Source organism: Triticum urartu, chromosome 1 (assembly GCF_003073215.2).
Source record: "Triticum urartu cultivar G1812 chromosome 1, Tu2.1, whole genome shotgun sequence".
Taxonomy (NCBI): domain Eukaryota; kingdom Viridiplantae; phylum Streptophyta; class Magnoliopsida; order Poales; family Poaceae; genus Triticum; species Triticum urartu.
In genome coordinates, this window is record NC_053022.1 from 36,612,302 (window position 1) to 36,632,324 (window position 20,023).

The following is a 20,023-nucleotide window of genomic DNA, read 5'->3' on the forward strand; positions in this document are numbered from 1 at the left end:
GAATGCTGGAAATGAGCCCAAGAATAAATGGGCCCTGAGAAGGCCGAAAGATAACATGGGCTGGAAACGGCCCAACGGAATAATGGGCCGTTAATGGGTATAAAATGATACACTGTTCATTACGGGCCAGTTTTACCACGGGCCATTAATGGGCCGAGGGTTACTAAGGGCCTCATATGGGCCAAAAGGCATCATGGGCCATACATGGGCCGGAAGTAAAAACGGGCTGGAATTATATTAGACGGCCCAGATGACGCTACTGGGCCTAATTCGGATAGGTCGTAAACGGGACCTAGGTTAGCGGGCTATAAATGGGCTATATGCGAACATGCCGTTAACAGGCTTGCCGTGGGCTGGCCTGCCACCTTTTAACCAAGTCAAACGGGCCGGCCTTTTCACAAGAATGGGCCTCTGTTGGGCCGTGCCACGTGTCGACGTATCATAGGCGCTTTGGGTCCAATGAGTGGATGATATCTGTCCCAACGGTGAGCCAACACGTGTTTCCTCTAGCCAATGATGATTTTACACGTGGAAAATCCCCATTGGTTGGGGCTGTTAACGGGTTATCGGATCTAAAACCGGACCCGATAGCTTAACGACGTTCCATTACGGTGGATGCCACGTGTCGGTCACCCTTGACTAAAGCACTTCTGTGACGCGCGATTTATCGTCATGGAAGTGGACACTTCCGTGATGATAATTTTGGTAATGTCATGGAACACTTCTATGACAGCACAGGTATGACTATCTTGATTCTGTCATAAAATTGTCATGGATGTACATGCATGACAGAAAACGTGACCTACTGTGACAAACACGTATCATCACGAAAGTGTATTTTTCTGTAGTGCATGTTTTGATGAGTAAAACTGCCCCTTTAGAGTCTCTACCTGTTAGATTATATATATTGATCTAATATACATGAAGTAGCACATGAACAAGAGCCCCTGTAGATGTAGGGTTCAAACTAAGGGCTTGGGCCTCTTTGATTTGTAGGATTTCCAAAACGCGGGAATAGGAAAAACATGGAATTAGAGTGGAATGTCGTCTTGAATCCTATAGGATTGTACTGAGTGTTTGATTGTGTATAGAAAAAACGCAGGATTCTTTCAAAGAGGTTTGGGTGGATGGGATATTTCCTATGAAATCTAGTGCAAATGAATCCTATGCAAAAATTTCTATGGTTTACAATCCTATGAATTAAACAACCAAGATAGGAAAAATTCCTAAGGATTAGAATCCTTCAAAATTACTTTGAGAATCCTTTGAATCAAAGAAGCCCTAACTCTATCATCAAATATCATGTTGTGTTTCTCGCCTCGGATTTTATAATAGGATGTAGCATTATTTCCACCCCCTTGGTGTCGAGTTCTCTCAGCTCGCCGTGATGGACTCAGTCCAGTGGCTCTAGCTTTTAGCTTATTAATGCCGGTTAGATCAACAATTTTATTGAAGAATTCTTGAAGAAAACAAAGTAGATCATTCTTGAACATATCCTTCAAAAATTAATACAACTCATTTGTGTAGCAATCAGTCATGAGCAGGCATGGTGCGCTCTCAAGCTCTGTTACCTTGACACATTACCTTGTCGATTTCCATTAAATAAACCACCAGTGTTTTAGAAAGCAAAACAAAGAACAAAGATTCCCTAAGAAGTGAAGAATTTGAGTGATGCCCACAACATGATGCAACTACAGTATGCAAGTACTCAAAAGAAAAACATGCATCCAGATTGTAGCACACACAATTTAGCTACACTGCGAGGTCCACACTGATGAAGTACTCTTAGGCTATCAGTACCTAGAAATTAAATTATTACTGGGCGTTCCATAACATGAAAGCTCATGAGCGCTGGTGGTTAGGGCATCTCCAGCCGTTGGCTCCCCCAAGGACGCATAAAAATCGCCCCCTGGGGGCGAGCCGACGATACAATCGCGCTGGGGGCTGTTTTGCGCCCAGTCGTCGCCCCAAGCTCGTCCCCAGACGCCGAAATTGGCCCACTTTGCAGCCCAATTTCAGCGAATAAAGGGCCCATATGGGCGAGAATAGGCCCATATTCGGCGTGGTTTCGCCGTGTCTCGGCGTTCAATTATCAACACAATTATTTCTTATCACATATTTCATCACAGAAAAATCAAATACTTCAACAAAATAGTACAACAACAAATAGTTCAATACAAATTATATAGTTCAACAAATAAAAACTCGTATTTCATCACACGGTGTCCCCCTTGAGCCTCCATAGGTGCTCAATCAGATCTTTCTGCAGTTGATGATGCACCTGTGGGTCTCGGATCTCCTGACGCATACTGAGACAGGCAGTCCAAGTTGCCGGTAGTTGGTGATCAACTTCGGCTAGAGGACCCTGCCTGTAGTATGGTTCAGTGCCAAACACTGGGTCTTCTTGCTCGCTCTCGATGATCATGTTGTGCAAGATGACACAGCAAGTCATAATCTCCCACATTTGATCTTTGGACCAGGTCTGAGCGGGGTACCGAACAACAGCAAATCAAGATTGGAGCACACCAAATGCCCGCTCGACATCCTTCCTGCAAGCCTCCTGAAGCTTCGCAAACCAGGCGTTCTTGCCTCCTGCCACAGGGTTTGAGATCGTCTTCACAAATGTCGACCATCTCGGATAGATGCCGTCAGCTAGATAGTACCCCTTGTTGTATTGGTGCCCATTGATCTCGAAGTTCACCGGAGGAGAATGGCCCTCAACGAGCTTGGCAAAAACAGGAGAGCACTGCAGCACGTTGATGTCATTGTGAGTTCCTAGCATACCAAAGAAGGAGTGCCAAATCCAGAGGTCCTGTGTGGCTACCGCCTCAAGCACCACACTGCAACCGCCTTTCGCGCCTTTGTACATCCCCTGCCAATCAAATGGGCAATTCTTCCATTTCCAATGCATGGAGTTGATGCTTCCAAGCATCCCAGGAAATCCTCTTGCTGCATTCTGGGCTAGGATCCGAGCAGTGTCTTCCGCATTGGGTGTTCTCAAGTATTGTGGCCCAAACACTGCCACCACTGCCCGACAGAACTTGTAGAAACATTCTATGCTGGTGGACTCGGCCATGCGCCCATAGTCGTCGAGTGAATCACTGGGAGCTCCATATGCAAGCATCCTCATCGTTGTCGTGCACTTCTGGATGGAGGTGAATCCAAGAGCGCCCGTGCAATCCATCTTGCACTTGAAGTAGTTGTCGAACTCCCGGATGGAATTCACAATCCTGAGGAAGAGCTTTCGGCTCATCCGATAATGGCGCCGAAATGTTCTCTCGCCATGAAGTGGAGCATCGGCGAAGTAGTCGGAGTAGAGCATGCAGTAGCCTTGGAGACGATGCCGGTTCTTTGCTTTCATCCGCCCCGGCGCCGAGCCACCTCGCCGCGGCTTTTCATTGCTCGCCAGCAGCTGGGCGAGGCAGCGAGCACCATGAGATGCTCTTCTTCCTGGACGTCGGCCGCGGCTTTCTCTCCAGCAGCGTGGCGAGCTCTTCCTCCTCATCCGAGTCCATCGCCGAGGCAGGCAAAAGGCCGAACACCTTGCGCTCGGTGGGCATGTACCCGCCGTTAAACCGCGCCTCCGCGGCCGGAAACGGCGGCCGAAAACGCCCAGCTGCTGTGGGAGGGGCTGCTGCGGCGAAGTGCTGCTATTTTCCGGCGGGGAATGGCTATCTAGCGGAGTAGGGCGGCGGCCGTCGCCGGGATATAGCTAGTGGTGGCCGAGGGCGCGGGGGGTGCGAGGCGAGCCGGGGGAAGAAAACCTTGATTTTTCCCCTGTCGGTGTGGGCCAGGCATGCTTTTCCCTAGCGCCGGAGCCCCCAACTGCTCCCCAGCGCCGGGTTCGGCCTGTGACCGCCGGGCGGAAAAAAGGTCCGAACCGGCGATTTTTAGCGTCCTGGGGGCGCGACTGGGCCGTTTTTTCGGCGCCGGCGCTGAAAAAGTGGCCTGGGGGACCCTGTTGGGGCGCGGCTGGAGATGCCCTTAGGTGCAATCGTTCACCAGCGGGACGGTTCAATCCCTATCACGCGGGCATAGCTGCTATGAGCATTATCATCCCCATGGTCAAGGAGGATTCATGTGTGAGTCGCTCCTTGATCCGACGCCTGCGACCTTTATCCACCTGGGATCTCCTTGGGTAAATGGCATCGCATTTCTCGCATGGGACTTCACCATGCAACTCGATTCTCTTCAGCCCCACAGCTCACTCCATTACTAGCCTTATGTAGTTTGTCACCTTGTCTTCATCCTCAAAACCATACATCCGGAGCAACTTCAAGTTTAGGTGCTTCGAATCCTTGGATGGTTCCCACACCACGTTGGTCTTCTCGGCACTGTCCTCGGACGGTATGGCACATGCATGCCACTCTCAAGTTAGCTTCATTCAAGGGCATACAAGACAAATAAGATAAGTTGATTGAACTCGACACCAACCCATGTAGGACAATGTAATAATAGTACAAACTAAATATATCTGTCATTTAAAAATTTGCAACATGTTCAGTACTACTCCCTTCATCCCACAATGTAACTAATGTCAAAAAATGTCTTACATTATGGGACGGAGGGAGTAGTATCTAATCTAAGTGTATGTCTGTGTAGAGTTTGGACAACCTTGCATGAACTAAATCCTAGGCAAAGTAAAATATGCTAATATGCTTCAGGTAACTCTAACACTAGTGCGATCCAACATGATTTATTTATTTTTGGTCTTGCACGGACGTTGTCTCTCTGCAAAATATAAATGGAATGCCAGAACTTTTTATTTGCATTGCAATATCATCCATATACAATACAATCCATGTGTTCCATATATCCCAATTACTATGCGTACTCTTCTAAAATAGGAGTATCTGATAGACTAGAGTTGGTGAGTGATTGAAAATCAGATTAACTTTCTTGTGTGTTATTAATGTTGAATATTCGGAAACCTGGCTGTCATACTAGACGGAGTCATGATATCGAGGCTAAGGTGTGGGTTATCTATACCTAATATTAAAAGACGAAAGATTTCATAGTTCTCCATAGGTCATCCTTCTATATCCGTTGATTTTGTGTTAATGCTAAATATAGACGGTTGAGATTTAAAAATAAATCTACATAACACTACTTCAGATATAAGGCATGTACGCAACCCAGCACGTACTCGTCTATGAAGATTCCTTTTTTAAACAGTTTATGGGAGTCTGACCTGCACACAAGCACACACACTAAAAAAACACAATTCAAGTATGCAGCAAGGGGAGGTTAAGAGAACGGGCACAAAATGCACCAAGGTAAGAACAATCATAGCCGATTGCATCTGGCGTGAGCATCTGGAGACAAAAGAGCACGGGCGAGTGCTCCAAGGGGGCAGCCAGGAGCGAGCAGCACATAAACGTAAAGGCTGAAGAGTAGGCCGTTGGGCTCGTCAGAGGCGCACATGTACCCGGTGGACCACTCAGCTGATGATTGAGGCGTGGCTAATCCTTGTGAACGGTGAGATTATGTATGCAAGCATAACACGATGATGATGGATGGAGCTGTCACACAAGACCCCTGAAATTGTAAAGATGCAGCAAACCATCGGCGCCATCGTTGTAGGGTCGTCGTGTTCACGTCAAGCTCTCCAACATAGCCATCCAGAGTGCGCCAATCACGTTGCCCACTAACTGCTACGTCCACATGCCATGACTTCGGACGATGATGCCCGGCCCATGCATGGTTACGCTGGAGTTGCTTCACCAACTTGCACCTCGAGTGAAACACTTCACCACGTGGAAGCTGCCGAAGACAAGGATGAGGAGCTCAGCACCATGACGCCGCGTCGCCGCTTCCCGTCCGCTTCATCATGCCGGATGCCGATGAAGATGGAGACACGGAGCTTGGAGTCAAGACGCATGCTCTCCACTTTATCAAGCCAGTGTAGGGTGGACACTGTCCGCACCGTTTTGGTCCCTCACCGAGCGACCTTTTGGACTGGCTGCCGGTGGTCCAGACAGGATCGGACCGACCACCTAGTCATGTTTTCAAGGACCGATGGGCGACGCCGAAGCCCGGGACGGACCGAGCGAACTGGCCAATCACCCGCAAAAAAAACATGATTTATTTATTTATTGTCTTGCACGGGCATTGTCTCTCTGCAAAATATAAATGGAATACTATAACTATTGTTTGCATTGCACTATCATTCATATACAATACAATCCATGTCTTCCATATATCCCAATTACTATGCATACTCTATGCGCTACTTCTAAAATACTACCTGTGATAAGACTACAGTTGGTGAGTGATTGAAAATCAGATTAACTTTCTCGTTTGTTGTTAATACTGAATATTCGGAAACCTATCGTACTAGACGGAGTCATATCCAGGCTAAGGTGTGGATTAATTAAATTAAAAAGAAGGTAGAGTAACAGGCTTACTGTAAACTTGTACAGGGCAGGTGCATCTTCGAGGATAAATATGGTCCAGCTCAGATCACACTCAGGGAAGATACCAGAAAAAGACACTTCGGTCAGATTTCTGAATATGGCAGTGAGATGCTTCAGATGTTCTGATTGAATCCATATCTACACCAAGAAGAAGAACACAAATAGACAGCTGAGATTATCTATATCTATACCAATATAAAAAGATCCAAAAAGGCAGATCCAATTGATCTCGGCCATCAAACTAAGTCAATCCAACGACCAAGACTGCTCCAATAGCGGGCATTCAACGTGTTTAACATGCAATTAATACCATACCAAATATTGTACTAACTGCAGAATTAACACACAAATAATAGCATACATAATATCCACGTGCAATTAATATATTGCCTAAATATTAACATGCAACACATGCAATTAATATATTGCCTAAAATATTAACGTGCGTCGCACGTGCGCATTTACTAGTCAGTAAAGAAGAGCATATATATGATACGTCTCCAACGTATCTATAATTTTTTATTGTTCCATGCTATATTATATTCTCTTTTGGACATTATTGGACTTTATTATACACTTTTATATTATTTTTGGGACTAACCTATTAACCGGAGGCCCAGCCCAAAATTGCTGTTTTTTGCCTATTTTAGGGTTTCGCAGAAAAAGAATATCAAACAGAGTCCAAACGGAATGAAACTGTAACGCCCACGATGCGGTTATATCTCCCATGTGTCGAAGCACGACTTAGAGGCATAACCGCATTATAAGCAATGTCGCAAGTGGGGTAATCTTCACACAACCCATGTAATGAATAAGGAAAAGAGATACATAGTTGGCTTACACTCGCCACGTCACACAATAGCATAAATATCATTACATTCATCCAGATACAATCAAGGTCCGACTACGGAACCAAAATAAAGAACAACCCCAAATGCAACAAAGTTCCCGATCGCCCCAACTGGGCACCACTACTGATCGTCTGGAAAGGAAACGTAGTATCGTCCTGAGTCCTCATCGAACTCCCACTTGAGCTCAGTTGCATCTCCTGAAGCGATATCATCGGTCCCTACATCTGGTTTTGGAAGGAACCTGTGAGTCACGGGGACTCAGCAATCTCACACCCTCGCGATCAAGACTATTTAAGTTTATAGGTAGGGTAAAAGGTATGAGGTGGAGCTGCAACAAGCACTAGCATATATGGTGGCTAACATACGCAAATGAGAGCGAGAAGAGAAAGCAAAGGCACGATCGATCAACTATGATCAAGAAGTGATCCTAGAATAACCTACGTTCAAGCATAACACGAGACCGTGTTCTCTTCCCGGACTCCGCCGAAAAGAGACCATCACGGCCACACACTCTGTTGATTCATTTTAATTAAGTTAAGTTTCAAGGTTATCTATAACCGAACATTAACAAATTTCCATCTACCCATAACCGCGGGCACGGCTTTCGAAATATCAAATCCCTGCAGGGGTGTCCCAACTTAGCCCATCACAAGCTCTCACGGTCAACGAAGGATATTCCTTCTCCCAAGATAATTCGATCAGATTCGGAATCCCGGTTACAAGACATCTCGACAATGGTAAAACTAAACCAGCAAAGCCACCCGAATGTGCCGACAAATCCCGATAGGAGCTGCACATATCTCGTTCTCAGGGCACACCGGATAAGCAATCCATACAACTAAAACCAACCCTCGAGTTTCTCCGAGGTGGCGCTGCAAGGGGCTCTAGTTTGGACCAACACTCAGAGGAGCACTGGCCCGGGGGTTTAAAATAAAGATGACCCTTGAGTCCGCGGAACCCAAGGGAAAAGAGGCTAGGTGGCGAATGGTAAAACCCAACCGTGTAAGGAGGAGTTTTATTCAAGGCGAACTGTCAAGGGGTTCCCATTATAACCCAACCGTGTAAGGAACGCAAAATCAAGGAACATAACACCGGTATGACGGAAACTAGGGCGGCAAAAGTGGAACAAAACACCAGGCATAAGGCCGAGCCTTCCACCCTTTTCCAAGTATATAGGTGCATTAAAATAGACAAGATATAATAATGATATCCCAACCATAAACATGTTCCAACAAGGAACAAACTCCAATCTTCACCTGCAACTAGCAATGCTATAAGAGGGGCTGAGCAAAGCGGTAACATAGCCAAACAACGGTTTGCTAGGACAATGTGGGTTAGAGGTTTGACATGGCAATATGGGAGACATGATAAGCAAGTGGTAGGTATCGTAGCATAGGCATAGCAAAAGAGCGAGCATCTAGCAAGCAAAGATAGAAGTGATTTCAAGGGTATGGTCATCTTGCCTGCAAAGTTCCCCGAGTTGATGTTAGCTTAATCCTCGTAAGCGTACTCAACGGGCTCCTCGATCACGTACTCGTCTCCCGGCTCTACCCAAGCAAGAACACAATCAAAGGGAGACACAATCAACCATGTGCAATGCACAAGCAACATGATGCAACACATGGCATGATATGCGGGATGTGATATGCGATGCATATGCATGCTTCGGAAAGGAAAGATTGAACCTGGCCTCAACTTGGAAAACCAAGAGTGCCACTGGAAAGATGAGTTGATTTCGGTCGAAATCGATATAAATATCACCGGAATCGGATGCACGGTTTGCAAATGACAAGCAAAACAAATATGGCACCGATCTGCGATTAACAGCACGAGGCCATCTAAAAGCATCAAGAACAACGAGCTACTGCACTCTAACATAACAACAAAATACATGGCAGGGATCCAATCAAGATGCTTGACAAAAGATGAACACTGAGCTACAGCTAATTCACTCAATAGCAGGTTCAAACAAGCATGGCAAAAGTGCAGAAGATATCATGTTTCAGACTTAGTGAAAATAACATGTCAGGAATTTAACATCTGGAAGCAATCTTTAGAGCAAGATAACAACATGCTACAGGAACATATCATGGCAAAGCAAGCCATGGCATGAAGCTACTCAAAGCATACAACAAAAGTCCCTTACTGACCATAAGCCAAAAGGGATCAGAAAATACAATGGCAACCATGTGGACATAGCAATTATCGTTAACAGATTCAGAATTGGTAGAAAACTGGAACATGGCAAAACAGATATTAAGTAGGCATGTTTACGAGCTTGATGCACTCACCACAAAGCATTGCATGAAAAACTAAGCATACACCCAGCAAATAGACATGGCATAGAAGCTAAACATGGCAAGAACAACAACATAGCATGCATGGATCAACTACAACAACATCGGCAAAAATGTTTAACACGTAAACATTCTGCCAGGAACATTTTATAGCAAAAGTAGAGCTCGATTGAGTCAAGCTAGGGTGCTCCATAATTGCAAACAAAGACATGGATGGAAAGAGCACAACAATATCTACAAAACATCCTTATTGATCATGCTCAAAAGAGGCATGGATCACTCTGTAGCAACATGAATACATGGCATAAAAATATTAACAGGGCAAAGACTTAGAAGATTTCTAAGTCCCTGAAATTAGCAACATCACGAGAGCTACTTTGCATGCTTGTGCTAGTCACCACAAAGATCACAAAAATACATGGCATACACCCCTGTAAAGATGGCATGGCATACTTCAAAACACATGTAGGGCTCAAGTTCATAGGAGGAACACATTAAACATGACAAAAATGACAAATGTCCAATTACTGATAAAAATCTGAAACTAACATTGCATAGCCCTCTTGCAACAGCATTTAGGGCATCAAGATGAGCTCATATGAACATGGTGCAATGGAATGAAATGAAGTACTCGTCGAGACGAACAATTTGATATGCTACACGCCCAAAACGGAGCCACGGATGCAGAGTTATGGCATGATGAAAATATGCAAAAATTACTGAAACGGGGCAAAATTAGGTCAACTGTTAGGGTTTCCAAATCTCGATCCGGATCGGGCGGCACGGAAACTGAGGTTGCGAGAACAATGCTCGCCGGAGACGCGCCGCGGTGGCCAGAGTCGGGGACGGCGCGGAGGGCGGCGGCCGGAGTCGGGGACGGCGCGGCGAGGTCGGGCGGCGAGGCGGCGAGGACGGGGCGGCGGTGACCGGGCGAGGCAGCGGTGGCCGACGAGGTGCGGCGCTGGGCGGCAGGCGGCGGCGCTCGAGGGCGTGGGAGGCCCGGGCGGCGGGGCGGAGCGGAACAGGGCGGCGACCGCTTCGGGCCGGAGGGGCCCGCGATGGGCTCCGGCGGGCCGCGCGGTGGGAGGAGGCGGCCGGGCCACGTGGCGGCGTGTGATTGGCGGCGGCAGGGTTGTCCGGCGGCGACGAACGTGTCCGGCCGCGCGGAGAAGAGGGGAGCTAGGGTTAGGGTGGTATGGATCCGGAATTTTTGGGGGAGTGGCCTTTTTATAGGTAGAGGGAGCTAGGAGGCTCCAAATTGAGCAAGGTTTTCGGCCACGTGATTGTGATCGAACAACCTAAATGATGGAGGGGGTTTAGGTGGGTTTTGGGCCACTTTGGAGAGGTGTTGGGCTGCAACACACACGAGGCCTTTACGGTCCCTCGGTTAACCGTTGGAGTATCAAACGAAGTCCAAATGGCACAAAACTTGACAGGCGGTCTACCGGTAGTAAACCAAGGCTGCTTGGCAAGTCTCGGTCCAATCCAAAAACGTTTAATACCCGCACACGAAAAGAGGTAGAAGGGGACACCGGAGGACATAGGAGCGCTGGAATGCAAAACGGACAACGGGGAAAATGCACGGATGCATGAGACGAACACGTATGCAAATGCGATGCACAAGATGAAATGATATGAGATGCATGACAAAGACAAAAGCAACACGAAGACAAAAACCCGACAACGAGGAAATATCATAACTTAGTGCCGGAAATGGCAAGAGTTGGAATACAAATATGGCAAGTTACATACGGGGCGTTACAGAAACCTTCGGGAACGTGATTTTCGGAACGAACATGATCCAGAGGACTTGGACCCTACGTCAAGCAATCAACGAGGAAGGCACGAGGTAGGGGGGCGCCTACCCCCCCCAGGCGCGCCCTCCACCCTCGTGGGCCCCCTGTTTCTCCACCGACGTACTCCTTCCTCCTATATATACCTACGTACCCCAAACTACCAGATACGGAGCCAAAACCCTAATTCCACCGCCGTAACTTTCTGTATCCACGAGATCCCATCTTGGGGCCTTTGCCGGAGCTCCGCCGGAGGGGGCATCGATCACGGAGGGCTTCTACATCAACACCATAGCCCCTCCGATGAAGTGTGAGTAGTTTAATTCAGACCTACGGGTCCATAGTTATTAGCTAGATGGCTTCTTCTCTCTTTTTGGATCTCAATACAAAGTTCTCCCCCTCTCTTCTGGAGATCTATTCGATGTAATCTTATTTTGTGGTGTGTTTGTTGAGACCGATGAATTGTGGGTTTATGATCAAGTTTATCTATGAACAATATTTGAATCTTCTCTAAATTCTTTTATGTATGATTGGTTATCTTTGCAAGTCTCTTCGAATTATCAGTTTGGTTTGGCATACTAGATTGATCTTTCTTGCAATGGGAGAAGTGCTTAGCTTTGGGTTCAATCTTGCGGTGTCCTTTCCCAGTGATAGTAGGGGCAGCAAGGCACGTATTATATTGTTGCCATCGAGGATAACAAGATGGGGTTTATATCATATTGCATGAGTTTATCCCTCTACATCATGTCATCTTGCTTAAAGCGTTACTCTGTTCTCTTGAACTTAATACTCTAGATGCATGCTGGATAGCGGTCGATGTGTGGAGTAATAGTAGTAGATGCAGGCAGGAGTCGGTCTACTTGTTTTGGACGTGATGCCTATATACATGATCATACCTAGATATTCTCATAACTATGCTCAATTCTGTAAATTGCTCAACAGTAATTTGTTCACCCACCATAAATACTTATGCTCTTGAGAGAAGCCACTAGTGAAACCTATGCCCCCCGGGTCTATCTTCCATCATATTAATCTTACAATACTTAGTTATTTCCTTTGCTATTTATTTTACTTTGCATCTTTATCATAAAAATACCAAAAATATTATCCTATCATATCTATCAGATCTCACTCTCGTAAGTGACCGTGTAGGGATTGGCAACCCCTTATTGCGTTGGTTGCGAGGATTTATTTGTTTGTGTAGGTACGAGGGACTTGTGTGCGGCCTCCTACTGGATTGATACCTTGGTTCTCAAAAACTGAGGGAAATACTTACGCTACTTTGCTGCATCACCCTTTCCTCTTCAAGGGAAAACCAACGCAGTGCTCAAGAGGTAGCAAGAAGGATTTCTGGCGCCGTTGCCGGGGAGGTTCGCGCAAGACAAGTCAAGATTTGACTCCCGACAACGAGTCATTTGTGGCATCGTTGCAAGTCAAGACATACCAAGTACCCATCACAAACCCTTATCTCCTGCATTACATTATTTGCCATTTGCCTCTCATTTGCCTCTCCCCCCACTTCACCATTGTTGTTTTATTTGCCCTTCTTCTGCTCGTCTTTCCATTTGATTTGATGTCTTACTTGGCTCATTTGCTCATTTGGTTGGAATAGTTGTTTATTTATTACTAAACAGAGAACCTAAATATCTATGGATCCTCATCCGCTTGCTAATCTTTTTAAGATATCAAATTATGATGAACCAATTGCTAGTGAGTTTTGTGCACTAGATTATCTTTATGAAGTTTTGCTTGAAATTCATGAATCTGAAAATTGTGATAAAGTACTTTATGGAGTGATTCACGATGAATCTTTGAATAAAAAGCATGATTGCAATGATGATAGTATAAGTTCTATTAATGTCAATTGTGCTTATAATATGCAAAACCCTAAGCTTGGGGATGCTAGTTTTGCTATGTCTACTACTTGTTGTAATGATCATGATTGGGGTGATTCTTCTTTTGATCTTGAAAATTTATTTAAGCCCCATGATGAATATGAGATTGATAATAGTGTTTGCAATGTTATTGAAAGTGGGTTTGTAGGAGTGTCAACTTTAGATCCCACATATTTGGAGAATGTTCAATCTTATGAAAATTTTGATAAAAGTCGGTTTGGAGAAGTCATGACTTTAGTTAATGTTAATCCTACTATTTTGGAAGAGTGTCAACTTTGCATGCATGTGGATCGTGTTGAAAATATTTTATGTGATAGCTATTTTGTTGAATTTGCTTATGATCCTACATGTAATTATTATGGGAGAGGAAAATATGGTGGTATAAATTTTCATGTTACTAAATTACCTCTCGTTATGTTGAGATTGCTACTGTTTCTTTCCGCTTTCTTGCATATGCTAGTTTTTGCTTGCCTTGATAATTTGTTTGCCTATAAGATTCCTATGTATAGGAAGTACGTTAGACTTAGATGTGTTTGTCACGTGTTTTATGATGCTCTCTTTGTGCTTCAATTCTTGTCTTTCATGTGAGCATCATTGAAATATTATGCCTAGCTATAAGGCTTTAAAGAAAAGCGCTTGTTCGGAGACAACTCAATATTTTTCCTTTATGTTATTTAATAAATAATTTATCTAGCCTCTGTTTTGGTTGTGTTTTTTGTGTTTAATTAGTGTTTGTGCCAAGTAGAACCGTTCGTAAGACTTGGGGAAAGTCTTTTTAATCTTGCTGTAAAAAACAGAAACTTTAGCACTCACAAGAATTGCTGCCATTTTTATTTGGAAAGTTCTATTTAGTTAATTCTTTTTGAAAATGATTAATAAATAAATTCCTCACGTCCAGAAATTTATTTTAGAATTTTTGGGGTTCCAGATCTTGCGTTAGCTACACATTACTACAGACTGTTCTGTTTTTGACAGATTCTGTTTTTCGTGTGTTGTTTGCTTATTTTGATGAATCTATGGCTAGTAAAATAGTTTATAGACCATAGAGAAGTTGGAATAAAGTAGGTTTAACACTAATATAAATAAAGAATGAGTTCATTACAGTACCTTGAAGTGGTGTTTTGTTTTCTTTCGCTAACGGAGCTCACGAGATTTTCTACTTTAAGTTTTGTGTTGTGAAGTTTTCAAGTTTTGGGTAAAAGATTTGATGGATTATGGAACAAGGAGTGGAAAGAGTCTAAGCTTGGGGATGCCCATGGCACCCCAAGATAATTTAAGGACACCTAAAAGCCAAAGCATGGGGATGCCCCGGAAGGCATCCCCTCTTTCGTCTACTTCCATCGGTAACTTTACTTGGAGCTATATTTTTATTTACCACATGATATATGTTTTGCTTGGAGCGTCTTGTATTATTTGAGTCTTTATTTGTTAGTTTTACACAATCATCCTTGCTGTACACACCTTTTGAGAGAGAGACACATGATTCGGAAATTCTTAGAATACTCTATGTGCTTCACTTATATCTTTTGAGTTATATAGTTTTTGCTCTAGTGCTTCACTTATATCTTTTAGAGCACGTCGGTGGATTTGTTTTATAGAAACTATTGTTCTCTCATGCTTCACTTAGATTATTTTGAGAGTCCTACAAAACAGCATGGTAATTTGCTTTAATTATGTTAGGCATTCAAGATTAATAGAAGTTTTCTTATGGGTGTGTTGAATACTATGAGAAGTTTGATACTTGATAATTGTTTTGAGATAAGGAGATGGTAATATTAGAGTCATGCTAGTAAAGTAGTTGTGAATTTGAGAAATACTTGTGTTAAAGTTTATGATTCCCGTAGCATGCACGTATGGTGAACCGTTATGTGATGAAGTCGGAGCATGATTTATTTATTGATTATCTTCCTTATGAGTGGCGGTCAGGGACGAGCGATGGTCTTTTCCTACCAATCTATCCCCCTAGGAGCATGCGCGTAATACTTTGCTTTGATAACTTGTAGATTTTTTCAATAAGTATATGAGTTCTTTATGACTAAGGTTGAGTCCATGGATCATACGCACTTTTCTTCCTTCCACCATTGCTAGCCTCTCTAATACCGCACACCTTTCGCCGGTATCATACACCCACCATATACCTTCCTCAAAACAGACACCATACCTACCTATCATGGCATTTCCATAGCCATTCTGAGATATATTGCCATGCAACTTTCCACCATTCCGTTTACTATGACACGCTCCATCATTGTCATATTGCTTTGCATGATCATGTAGTTGACATTGTATTTGTGGCAAAGCCACCGTTCATAATTCTTTCATACATGTCACTCTTGATTCATTACATATCCCGGTACACCGCCGGAGGCATTCACATAGAGTCATATTTTGTTCCAAGTATTGAGTTGTAATTGTTGAGTTGTAAGTAAATAAAAATGTGATGATCATCATTTTTAGAGCATTGTCCCAAGTGAGGAAAGGATGATGGAGACTATGATTCCCCCACAAGTCGGGATGAGACTCCGGACGAAAAATAAAATAAAAAAAGAGGCCAAAGAAGCCCAAATAAAAAAAGAGGCCATAAAAAAGGAAAAGGCCCAAATAAAAAAATATGAGAGAAAAAGAGAGAAGGGGCAATGATACTATCCTTTTACCACACTTGTGCTTCAAAGTAGCACCATGATCTTCATAATAGAGAGTCTCCTATGTTATCACTTTCATATACTAGTGGGAATTTTTCATTATAGAATTTGGCTTGTATATTCCAAAGATGGGCTTCCTCAAAATGCCCTAGGTCTTCGTGAGCAAGCGAGTTGGATGCACACCCACTTAGTTCCTTTTGTTGACCTTTCATATACTTATAGCTCTAGTGCATCCGTTTCATGGCAATCCCTACTCACTCACATTGATATCTATTGATGGGCATCTCCATAGCCCGTTGATACGCCTAGTTGATGTGAGACTATCTTTCCCTTTTTTGTCTCCTCCACAACCACCATTCTATTCCACCTAAAGTGCTATTTCCATGGCTCACGCTCATGTATTGCATGAAGATTGAAAAAGTTTGAGAACACCAAAAGTATGAAACAATTGCTTGGCTTGTCATCGGGGTTGTGCACGATTTAAATACTTTGTGTGGTGAAGATAGAGCATAGCCAGACTATATGATTTTGTAGGGATAACTTTCTTTGGCCATGTTATTTTGAAGAGACATAATTGCTTAGTTAGTATGCTTGAAGTATTATTATTTCTATGTCAATATTGAACTTTTGTCTTGAACCTTTCAGATCTGAATATTCATACCACAATTAAGAAGAATTACATTGAAATTATGCCAAGTAGCATTCCACATCAAAAATTCTGTTTTAATCATTTACCTACTCGAGGACGAGCAGGAATTAAGCTTGGGGATGCTTGATACGTCTCCAACGTATATATAATTTTTGATTGTTCCATGCTATAGTATATTCTGTTTTGGACATTATTGGGCGTTATTATACACTTTTATATTATTTTTGGGACTAACCTATTAACCGGAGGCCCGGCCCAGAATTGTTGTTTTTTTTGCCTATTTTAGGGTTTCGCAGAAAAATAATATCAAACGGAGTCCAAACGGAATGAAACTTTCGGGAACGTGATTTTCGAAACGAACATGATCCAGAGGACTCGAACCCTACGTCAAGCAATCAACGGGGAAGGCATGAGGTAGGGGGCGCGCCTACCCCCCCCCCCCCCCCCCCCCCCAGGTGCGCCCTCCATCGTCGTGGGCCCCCTGTTGCTCCACCGACGTACTCCTTCCTCCTATATATACCCACGTACCCCCAAACTACCCGATACGGAGCCAAAACCCTAATTCCACCGCCGGAACTTTCTGTATCCACGAGATCCCATCTTGGGGCCTTTTCCGGAACTCCGTCGGAGGGGGCATCGATCACAGGGGGCTTCTACATCAACACCATAGCCCCTCTGATGAAGTGTGAGTAGTTTACTTCAGACCTACGGGTCCATAGTTATTAGCTAGATGGCTTCTTCTCTCTTTTTGGATCTCAATACAAAGTTCTCCCCCTCTCTTGTGGAGATCTATTCGATGTAATCTTCTTTTGCGGTGTGTTTGTTGAGACCGATGAATTGTGGGTTTATGATCAAGTTTATCTATGAACAATATTTGAATCTTCTCTAAATTCTTTTATGTATGATTGGTTATCTTTGCAAGTCTCTTCGAATTATCAGTTTGGTTTGGCCTACTAGATTGATCTTTCTTGCAATAGGAGAAGTGCTTAGCTTTGGGTTCAATCTTGCGGTGTCCTTTCCCAGTGACAGTAGGGGCAGCAAGGCACGTATTGTATTGTTGCCATCGAGGATAACAAGATGGGGTTTATATCATATTGCATGAGTTTATCCCTCTATATCATGTCATCTGCTTAAAGCGTTACTCTGTTCTCTTGAACTTAATACTCTAGATGCATGCTGGATGGCGGTCGATGTGTGGAGTAATAGTGGTAGATGTAGGTAGGAGTAGGTCTACTTGTTTCGGACGTGATGCCTATATACATGATCATACCTAGATATTCTCATAACTATGCTCAATTCTGTCAATTGCTCAACAGTAATTTGTTCACCCACCGTAAATACTTATGCTCTTGAGAGAAGCCACTAGTGAAACCTATGGCCCCCGGGTCTATCTTCCATCATATTAATCTTCCAATACTTAGTTATTTCCTTTGCCATTTATTTTACTTTGCATATTTATCATAAAAATACCAAAAATATTATCGTATCATATCTATCAGATCTCACTCTCGTAAGTGACTGTGTAGGGATTGACAACCCCTTATCGCGTTGGTTGCGAGGATTTATTTGTTTGTGTAGGTGCGAGGGACTTGTGCGCGGCCTCCTACTGGATTGATACCTTGGTTCTCAAAAACTGAGGGAAATACTTACGCTACTTTGTTGCATCACCCTTTCCTCTTCAAAGGAAAACCAACGCAATGCTCAAGAGGTAGCAATATATGATATGTGTGCAGAAGAAAATTAGCTTTTACCATTTGGTGGCGAAAATTGAGATGCAATTTCAACAGGTTATTTGCACTCCTTCTTGAGAAGCACTTTGGTGAGCAGGAATGGCACCTACCACGCCTTGGCCTTACAGGCGAGGCTGACTTGACGAAGCTGTGGAACGTAGCCAAAGCGCACGGGGAGGTTCTTGGAGCGCCAAGAATGGCACAATGCCGTACTGAGCCCAGGGACGGAGATGAGGTCGATCCGCTTGCAATGGAAGTGCATAAACTCAAGCTCCTGGATCCCAGAACACGGTGTGTCAATCTTTAGCACGTGGTGCTGATCGACCAGTCCGCAGGAGTTCATGTTGAGATGCTCGAGCTTATCGGAAGCAGCAATGAGGCTGGGGACGTCGGAGTCCCCGAACGCAAGGCTCTTAAGGCGCAGCCTCGTGAGCGAGCGGAAGGCCGGCTAGTAGGAGCAGGAGAAGGACATGAACTGCTGCCCTAGCTCAGGGATCTGCGGTCCAGAGTTTACCTCGGGGGCGGGGATACTTGGAAGGCGAGGCGTCTGGTCTTGCCGTGGTTGATGACGTCTTGGACGACGCTGGCGTTGGAGCTCAGATGACAGGCCGACGACAGGAAGAAGTGGAGGTCGATGACCTTGATGGCCATGGAATTGGCACGGCCACGCTGGCACTCGCAGAAGTTGTGGTGGGCACAGACGTACGTCAAAGAGGCCGTGAACGCGTCCATGCATGCATGGTTTTGACCGGCATGCATTGCGCGGGGGACGTCGAGTGTCACGAACGAGAGCTGGCGAGGGAGATTCCCCTAGAAGGCACCTTCTCTGTTGGGTTTCGTAGTAATTTCAAAAAAATTCCTACGCACACGCAAGATCATGTGATGCATAGCAACGAGAGGGGAGAGTGTTGTCTACGTACCCAACGCAGACCGACTGCGGAAGCGCTGACACGACGTAGAGGAAGTAGTCGTACATCTTCACGATCCAACCGATCAAGCACCGAAACTACGGCACCTCCGAGTTCGAGCACACGTTCAGCTCGATGACGATCCCCGGACTCTGATCCAGCAAAGTGTCGGGGAAGAGTTCCGTCAGCACGACGGCGTGGTGACGATCTTGATGAACTACAGCAGCAGGGCTTCGCCTAAACTCCGCTACAGTATTATCGAGGAATATGGTGGCAGGGGGCACCGCACACGGCTAAGGAATAGATCATGTGGATCAACTTGTGTGTTTCTGGGGTGCCTCTGCCTCAGTATATAAAGGAGCCAAGGGGGAGGGGGGCGCCGGCCAGGAGGAGGGCGCAGGAGGAGTCCTACTCCTTCCGGGAGTAGGACTCCCCCCCCCCAATCCTATTCCAACTAGGATTCCCAAGGGGGGGAAAGGGAGAGAGGGGGGCCGGCCACCTTCTCCTAGTCCTAATAGGACTAGGGGAGGGGGGAGGTGCGCAGCCACCTTGGGCTGCCCCTTTCTCCTTTCCACTAAGGCCCATGAAGGCCCATATGGCTCCCGGGGGGTTCCGGTAACCTCCCGGTAACCCGGTAAAATCCCGATTTCACCCGGAACACTTCCGATATCCAAACATAGGCTTCCAATATATCAATCTTTACGTCTCGACCATTTCGAGACTCCTCGTCATGTCCGTGATCACATCCGGGACTCCGAACAACCTTCGGTACATCAAAATGCATAAACTCATAATATAACTGTCATCGTAACCTTAAGCGTGCGGACCCTACGGGTTCGAGA

At 44.9% G+C, this 20,023-nt stretch overlaps 1 pseudogene; it reads right to left on the bottom strand.

The window, feature by feature from the left end:
• Window positions 1-4,024: 4,024 nt before the first annotated feature.
• LOC125532663 lies at window positions 4,025-19,005 on the bottom strand (annotated as a pseudogene).
• Window positions 19,006-20,023: the final 1,018 nt, after the last annotated feature.